Source organism: Columba livia, chromosome Z, assembly GCF_036013475.1.
Source record: "Columba livia isolate bColLiv1 breed racing homer chromosome Z, bColLiv1.pat.W.v2, whole genome shotgun sequence".
Taxonomy (NCBI): Eukaryota; Metazoa; Chordata; class Aves; order Columbiformes; family Columbidae; genus Columba; species Columba livia.
In genome coordinates, this window is record NC_088642.1 from 76,476,807 (window position 1) to 76,485,087 (window position 8,281).

The window sequence follows — 8,281 nt, forward strand, 5'->3', positions numbered from 1 at the left end:
TATTTTATACATAAGATTGTAATATTCTTTGCAATTCCATCTGAAGTTATTCAAAGACAATAAAATAAATAACACAATTAAATGCCTATCTCTAATCCTATTCTGCATACACTGATGAAGTTATCATCATTCCCTAGCAGAGCTCTACTTAAGGAGTGTCCTGTCAATTAAAATCTGTTGAGAGAAACAGAGGAGAAATTGCCGGGATTAGGTTTGCAATTGTTAATGACACCTAATTCCTGGAACTGATCCCACACTTTCTAAATCAAAAGACAAAATGCCCTTTGAATTTTAGGAGCCACAAATCTGTTGCATAAGCACCACGTATGATAAAGAGGTTGTACAGAATTTATTTGAGGAACGGGCTTATAACCACCTGAAAGACCCTTCACAATCACCTCCCACAATGCAGAAGATCAATAATCAGGTAAGCATCACATAAGTCCTTGAGGGGCAGCAGGGAGCGGCCCTGACAAGGGCCATGACTGGCATAATTAAGAGGCAGGAACTGGACTACAAAGGCACCACTCCAAGAAGCCAGGTGCATGTCCATCACTGGAGGATTGCCACGTCTGTCATCATCATTGTGGGAGCCAAGGGTGGTGATATTTCTCTTTTCCTTTTCCTGCCTATCCTCTTCTTATAAAACTTTCATTAGAAGCCACACCACCCACCATTACGTTCTCCACGTTCAGGTTGCTTCCACGATGAATACAACTCCTCATTGGTTGTTTAGTGTCGTTTCACCTTTTTTTAGTCCAAGGGAATCTCAAAACTGCTACGACCCCAGTGTTACTTGTTCCGCGTTGTAACAGCAGGAAAATAGTTTCCACTACACAGGGAAAGGTCCCTTCCCCACTGGTGGCTCAGGCTGTTAGAAGCTCCCTTGAAGAGCATTTGCAAGGAAGATACACAAGATGAGCTGACACAAAACTTCTTTATTACTCTTCCAAAAGGAGCTGTAGCACCTGCCGGTCATCATCGTGTCCCAGCCTCTTCCCATGCACCTATACTCGGTATACACAGCTGTACTCTGGGTTTCCCCAGTTGCTCTCCACCTGGAATTTGATGTAACGAAAGGTCCTGGGAAGCTCCTTCTGGAAAGAAATGGGGGGAGCTGCCATTACACAGGTGGCAACAGCCACATCACATTGCCAGAGCCCCCTCTGCCTGCTCTCCCCCTGCTGTGGAGCAAATAGCGATCCTCTACGTGGGCTTGGCAGCTCTGAAGGCCCTGTCCCCCAACTTGGGACACACCAGCCCAGACCACGAGGTGCAGACACGCAGCACAGGACCCAGGAGTGGGTTAGGAATCCCAGTGCGGTAATCACAGCTGGGCTGGACAGGCAAGGACAGCCTGGTCCAACTGCCCCTACTAAGGCCAGGCCACCTGGAGCGCAGGACCACAGCCAGGTGGCTTTTGACAGGAGGATCTGCCCAGACGCCCAGCCCCGTGCCGCTTTCTTCCCCTGCATCTCTCAGGAGATGCCGAGTGGTGAGAAGGTGAAGGGCCCCTGGGTGCCTCTCCCACCTGCAACAACGAGGAGCCCAGAGAAGGAGGTTTGAATCCAGCATCTAACTTATTATTTGGTGCTACTTCACCTTGATTTAGCTCAAGGGAATCATGAAACTACTACGGGCCCCTGTGTTACACGCTCCTGGTCGTAACAGCAGGAAAATGTCTTCTCACCAGACAGGGAAAGGTCCCTTCCCCACTGGCAGCTCCACCTGTCAGAAGGTCCCTGGAAGAACATTTGCAATGATGTCACACAAGCAGAGCTGCCATAGAACTTCTGTATTACTCTTCCTAAAGGAGCTGTAGCGCCTGCAGGTGGTCCTAATGTCTCACCCTCTTCCTATACTCTTGTACTCGGTACACACAGGTGTACTCTGGGTTTCCCCGGTCTCTCTCCACCTGGAATTTGAAGTACCAGACGGCATCAAAGAGCTCTGAACAGTGATGCAGGTTCCCTATCTGACCATGCCATGATTGCTGTGTGGTGAGGCTAAATCCATGCACGAACCGGCCTTCTGAAGGGAATTCTATGGGCCTGTTAGTCCTGTGCCATCACACTGCTTTGCATTTCCAACCAAGTGAACAGGAAGTTAACCTCTGAATATTCACTCACCACTTTTATTCTTCCCTCCCAACACCCTGTACTTTTTGCTGTGATTTTTAGTTTTGGGAGCAGTGTGTCCATGTTTTTATGTATTGATGCTGGATTAGATCTGAGTTGATGGTTTCTGGGGGCAGGCAGCACAGCAGCAGTGCCTGGCCACGGTTTGAAGAGCACTCTTACAGAACACAGGCTGCAACATGTGCCACACTGTGGGAGGGAAGGTCTACCAAGAACACCAGTTCCCACTTTTTGCTTTCCCCTTCCACTAGGTTAAAGCCTCTCGCCCGTTCCCAGCAACAGGCATAGTCACTCATTACGCCTCCCCCAGGCTTCGGGATGTTGGCAACTGCGGAAGTGTTTGTGAGCCTGAGGAAAGCAAATAAAGAGCTGTGGTGCAAGGCATCAGGAGGGCCTCTGTGGAGCTTAGCAGGTCCTCTGTACTTGGGAGGGCTGTTTGCAAGCTCTGCCTGCAACAAGATCCTTTCCTCAACTCCTCTCTCCTTCTCCGCCTGCCTCCCAGCCCCACCACTGTGGTCGCTTACAAGATCTCTGGTGCTGACAGCACCTACAATCACATACGCACTCGTTCTTTCCCGCCAGCGTTCTGGCAGGCAGGCAGACCTCGCATGTTCCTTGTCCCTGATGCTGGCTCGGTGGCTATGTGGCCAGATTTGGGGTGTCCAGTGTGGGCAGCCAAGGGCTGTAGGGGACTCGCTGCACGTCTGACCCATTCTCTGCCCACCTGGACTGCCTACCCTGCTGAGCGCTTTCAGTGCCTTGGATTTAGTGTAAAGGAGATTTCGGGGATAACTGAAGGAGCGCCTTTGGGACAGTTTCCCCAGGCATTATGGACAACTACTGTGGGACGTGACACTGTTGCTCAAGGCACAACACTTGCTCAGAGCACATTGCTCTTTGCCCCTTAGCACTCCTGAATATCCTCCTTGCTGCTCTGATCACAGACAACATAACAGTTGGGTGGATCTAGGACTTAACAAATCCCACTCAGTCACTGTTTTTCAGTCTGTCCTTATATACAGATGAACTTTCAAGCTACTTTAAAAACGTTCCACTGTGCCAATTGGAAACCGTCAGAGACTGAAAAGAATTACACATGAAACATTGTACCAAAACCAGTTCTTCCAGGCTCAGGAGCTGGGACATTGTCAGACTGAAACCTCAACTGCCTAGTAGCAGGAGATGGAACACTCAGGATAAGGAGAACTGCAATTTTCAACACCAACAACAGGCTAAGGAGCAACAGACAAAGGCCTCCAGCCTTTCACTTTATTGGAGCTTTTGAGGGCTGCCGGTTCTCTCCAGGGAATCTTAAATCTTAAATCCAACTGTGAACAGGAACTAATAATGCTGCTAAGCCACTTCTGTAAAATTACAAAGACCAACGGCGCTTGCTCTGGGGAGAGGTGCACTCGCAGAGCACAGGACTGTCCCCATGATGGTCCAAGCAGGGCAAAGGTGCAAGAGCAGAGGGAATATCCCTGTGGTACTCTGCAAGTTGAACGAGAGGAAACGGTGGAGACCGCCCCAGGAAAAGGGGAGGAAGCAGCACAGGCGGGGACAGCAACGCCACCTGCACCGCTAGGAGCACCCAGACTTGCTCTGCAGTTTTCAGGCCTTTATTACCGCTCCCCGGCAGCACGGCCGTCCTCCAGGCCCAGCACACGGCGGGGCTCCCTGCTGCAGAGTTGCACGACGACATCAATAAACTGGTGCCCAAATGTCACCAGCGTTTTTGGATGTGGCTGCAGCAGCTGCACCAGGAGATCTACATCCAGCCTCAAGAAGACCAGGAGAGCCTGCCCAGATCCTTCACTGTGGCTGCCCGTGAAGACAAGTACCCAAAGAGCTGTCCCAGCAAGGAAGATACACACGACAAGCTGCCACAGAACTTTTTTATTGATCGTCCTAAATGATCTGTAGTGCCTGCCGGTCGCCATCCTGTCCGGCTCTCTTCCCGTGCACCTGTACTCGGTACACACAGGTGTACTCTGGATTTCCCCAGTTGCTCTCCACCTGGAATTTGATGTACCGGAAGGTCTTGGGAAGCTGCCTCTGGAAAGAAACGGGGGAGCTACCGTTACACAGGTGGCAACAGCCACATCACGTCGCCAGAGCCCCCTCTGCCCGCTCTCCCCCTGCTGAGGACCAAATGGCAGCACTGACCAAGGAGGACCGAGGGCAACCAGACTCGTCTTGGCCAGGGCCCCGCAGGAGCCCTCTGTGCCTGGAAAGCCAAGGCCTGGCCTCAGAGGCTGCTGAGGGAGCTGTGGAACCCGGAGGCGCTTGGCTGCCCTGTGTGCCGTGGCAGGCGGGGACAGTCCTGCTGAGGGGGAACACGTCTGCCGTCCTCCCTCCCGCCATCACCCTGACGGGGACTGCTTCCCTTCCCGGCCCTGTTCCCACTGCTGCTGTCTCTGTGACGGCCCAAGCAAAAAGAATGGCCTGGCAAAGGTGGGGCAGCTGCCTCGGCCAGCACAACAAAGCACCATTTTCTGCCTCTTGCCCTCTTCCCCACAGACAATGCTGCCTTCTCCCTGGGCATTCTGCCACAGCTCTTGCTGTACCTGCACATGGAACGTCTGAGCAATCATCTTGTTCACGTCATAGGTGAACGTCCCCAGGAGAGTTTCTGCCCCAGCCTCATCCACTCCCTCAAAGACAAGAGACAGAGGGAGCAGGTCAGGCCCAAGCAGGGTGTCAGGAAAAGGGCACGTCGAGGACCAAGCCAGGAACCCCTCCCCACCTCCCTGGGCTAAAAGGGGTAGTATACAGAGGTTAGGGTGCCTCTGGGTCAGGCTACGTTGAGCACATGCTCCAGGATCCTTGGCCATGAGGCAAACAAGCCCCAGAGGCACAGATCCCCACGTGCCCCCCAGCAGTGCCCAGGGGACGCTGTGCTCTGCAGCAGCCAGACCCAGGGAGATGTCAGAGGAAGGCGCCGTAAGCTGCAGAGCTCTGGAGCAGCTTTTCCCTGGGGCCAGGCACACCTGAGAAGGGCAAGGCAAAGACTTACAAAGACGGCAAAATCTTTTGGGGCATCGCTGACTTCCCCAGAAGTCGACACTGCCTCAGAGATATGCCAGACGCTGAAAGCCGTTGGCCAGACCTCTACGGGCAACCGGATGACCACGTGGCCTTGAGATCCTTGGAAAGCCCAGCAGTTCCCAGGGGCGATACGGTGCTGAAAGTACAAAGCCATGACCATCAGCAGCAAGGCAACCAAGGACCCAACAGAGCTGCCTGTTGGACCAGAAGCAGAGACCTTGCCTGGCCTGTGGGTGGCAATCCTGCTCCTAAATGATTACAAGCCCATGGGCAGCATAGCAATATGGAGGTGTTTCTAGAAAACTTCGGGGCTCCACTGCCTTTCCAGAGCCTGCTCTGCTTCCTCAGAGCCTGCAGAGACAGGGCAGGTCTCGTAGTGCACCTCACCCCATCGCCCTTCGAAAACTACTCTGCACTGCAGGGCCCATGCAATGTCTCTCCCTGCTCCCATGGCTCAGCACCCCCCACCACTCCCACCCGCTCCGCAAAGGCGCCTTCAGAGAGAGATGGGATGTGGCAGGGGGGCTGCCAAGGACCAGCTCCCTCGGCAAAATGCAGCCCAGGGTGCTGGGCAGGTCACAGAAGCTGGGTTCAGCTCGGTCCCCCTCCTGACGGCAGGGCAGCGCTGCCAGGGAGCAGGGGTCAGGACTGCCATGCAGATCGCAGGGCTGAGTGACACGGCCGGGCTGAAGGGAAGTGCTGTGTGCTTGTTCCGCCTGGAGCTGAACCACAAGTCAGGCTTTCTCTGTGATACCTGCAAGATTGTCGCTGGACCTTTTCCAGAGAAAACGTCCAATGTGGAAAGCCACCAGGTCTTCTTGTCTCGTACAAAATAAGTCTTGGATGTCCTCTGGTTGTCAATGGTGCCACCTGACGTGAAGATGGCGAGAGTTTAGGAGCTGAAGCAGTGCATTCGGCTGTATTTCTCAAGGTCGAAAGCAGAGCTGGGCAGACTTTGGGGGAGTGCCACACACCAACCAAGGGCAGCGAGATTCCCTGTCTGCGTACCTATTGATCCCATTGCCCAGTCAGGCATCCGGTGGTAGTTTTCAAGCACCTTTTCCATTGCCGTCTGGGTAAAGTACAGAATTTCCTGGGAAAAATGAGGGGAATGTAGTCATGGCAGTGAACAGAAAGACTTTCACAGGCTGTTCTACATGAACACTGAGTCCTAGCACAGAGCCAAGGAGTGCCTCTGCATCGGACACCCCAAGGCAAGACCTGTGGGAAAAGCTGCCGACTTGGAGAATGCTAAGAGGAAGCAGCAGGAGGGAGCCCAAAAAGGTAGCAAGGTCTCAGATCTACCCCTGGCACCTTTACCTCTCTCTTCTCCTCTTGGACACCATGTTCTTCCAGGGCCAAAGTCACTGCCTGCAGGATGTTCCTCTTGGCAGCAGACACCTGATCCTCGGTCTCCTTGAGTTGCCGCATCTGCTCCAGCCAGCCCTGGGCTTTCCTGCAGACACAGGAAAGCAGGTCTTGTCCAGCAGCTGCCCAGTCTCTGCAGGCAGGCTCCAAACCCTGTGCAGAGAGGGGCCCGCTGGGCTTGGTCACCCCCGTCTCCCAGCCCCTTTCCTTCCTCTGCTGTACCAATGGCTCCTTCCAGCACCACAGCTGGCAGACCGCGAAGGTCAGGAGTCCTGGATGCGATGCGAGTGAGTGTGGGCAGCACGAAGCCAGCTGAGATGGCTCCACAGGGTGCGTGCCTTGGCGAGAAGGTGCTCTTACCTCAGTGACTCCAGCTCCGCTTCAGAAAGCCCACTCTCATCCTGCAAGATAAAGAACAGGGATGGTGGACCTCTGAAGGAGCTTGTTGGCTGACAAAATTGACCCTTTGGAGAGACAGCCATTGCAACAAGAATGAGGAGCACTGCCAGGGCTTCCCAAAGGAGACTCCCCCAGGCAGAGCTGGCAGAAATTCCAGCTGCTTGGATTCCCTTTGGGAGACCCCGACCCCAGGGCTGGGGTCTGTAACAGCCGTGTTCAGCAGAGCATATTTCAGGTCTCCATCTGACCCCCAGGCTCTCTGAGAGCCACGCAGGCAGCCAAGGCACCTTCTGCCAAAGTGCTCCGTGCTTCAGCCTGGCACCCTGCAGAGCTCACTCGGGAAGATCCCTCTCCATGTTGAACCCCATGCAGGCGCTAAGGAGATTGAAGGACAAGTGGCAGTGCCCCAACACATCCCATGTTCTCCTTTGGCACCGATGGGCATCTGGGACCAGGTGCCCCATCTTCCCAGGCCAACCAGGAGGGCAGAGCCACGGCCTTGGCAGGTGTTGGCTTTATACTGCAAGAGACACTTACATTCAGCGTTCCATGTCCCGAACCTCGTGAGTCCAAGTAGTAAAAACCAGCAGCTGTGGGTCACGTTGGCAGGAGAGGGTTATTTTCCTCAGGAGCTTGTTCCTCTCCCCAGCACTGATGGGGCCAGTTTTGGTCGGGGATACTTACAAAACACGATTAAAATGCAAAGGGCAAAGAGCCCCAGCACTCTTGTGGCCAACATGGCTGGCACCTCTTCAGGCCCAGCACAGTGGCCACGCAGAAGGAAAATGTTGATCTGCTGACGAGATGCAAACAGCGCTTCTCGAGCCGATCACCAGCCGCTCAAAGCACTCTGCTTTGTGCTGCTGCCCACCTCTGAGCGTGGGCTTTTATAGAGGGCAGCGACTATGACCTCACCACAGCCGACTGTTGACGTCCATTGTGACCTCAGAGGGGCTACCCTGGAGGGGGCTGCTGTGCCTTTTTGGAGAGCGGGACCCTGTGGGTTCACCCACACCTGCAGCTCCCAGAGACAAGGGCCCAGCTGAAAGAAATCGCTTGCTTAGTTTGGGATCAGGCTCACATAAGAATAAATCCAGAAGAGTCGTCTCTCACCAAAGAGGAGGCAAGGGCACTCAGTGCCAGGAAGGCTCCTTCGACAGTGTTCCAATCTAAGAGAGGGCTCCGTTCACAGACCTCCTGCTCTGACCACTGAAAGGGGGTCTTTGGTGGGGTCCCCGTTTTATGACCTGGTAGGATCTGGCTCTGGTGATTACAAGCCCTACAAAATTACATATGGGTTAACCAATGTGTTCAGATATTCCAAGCCT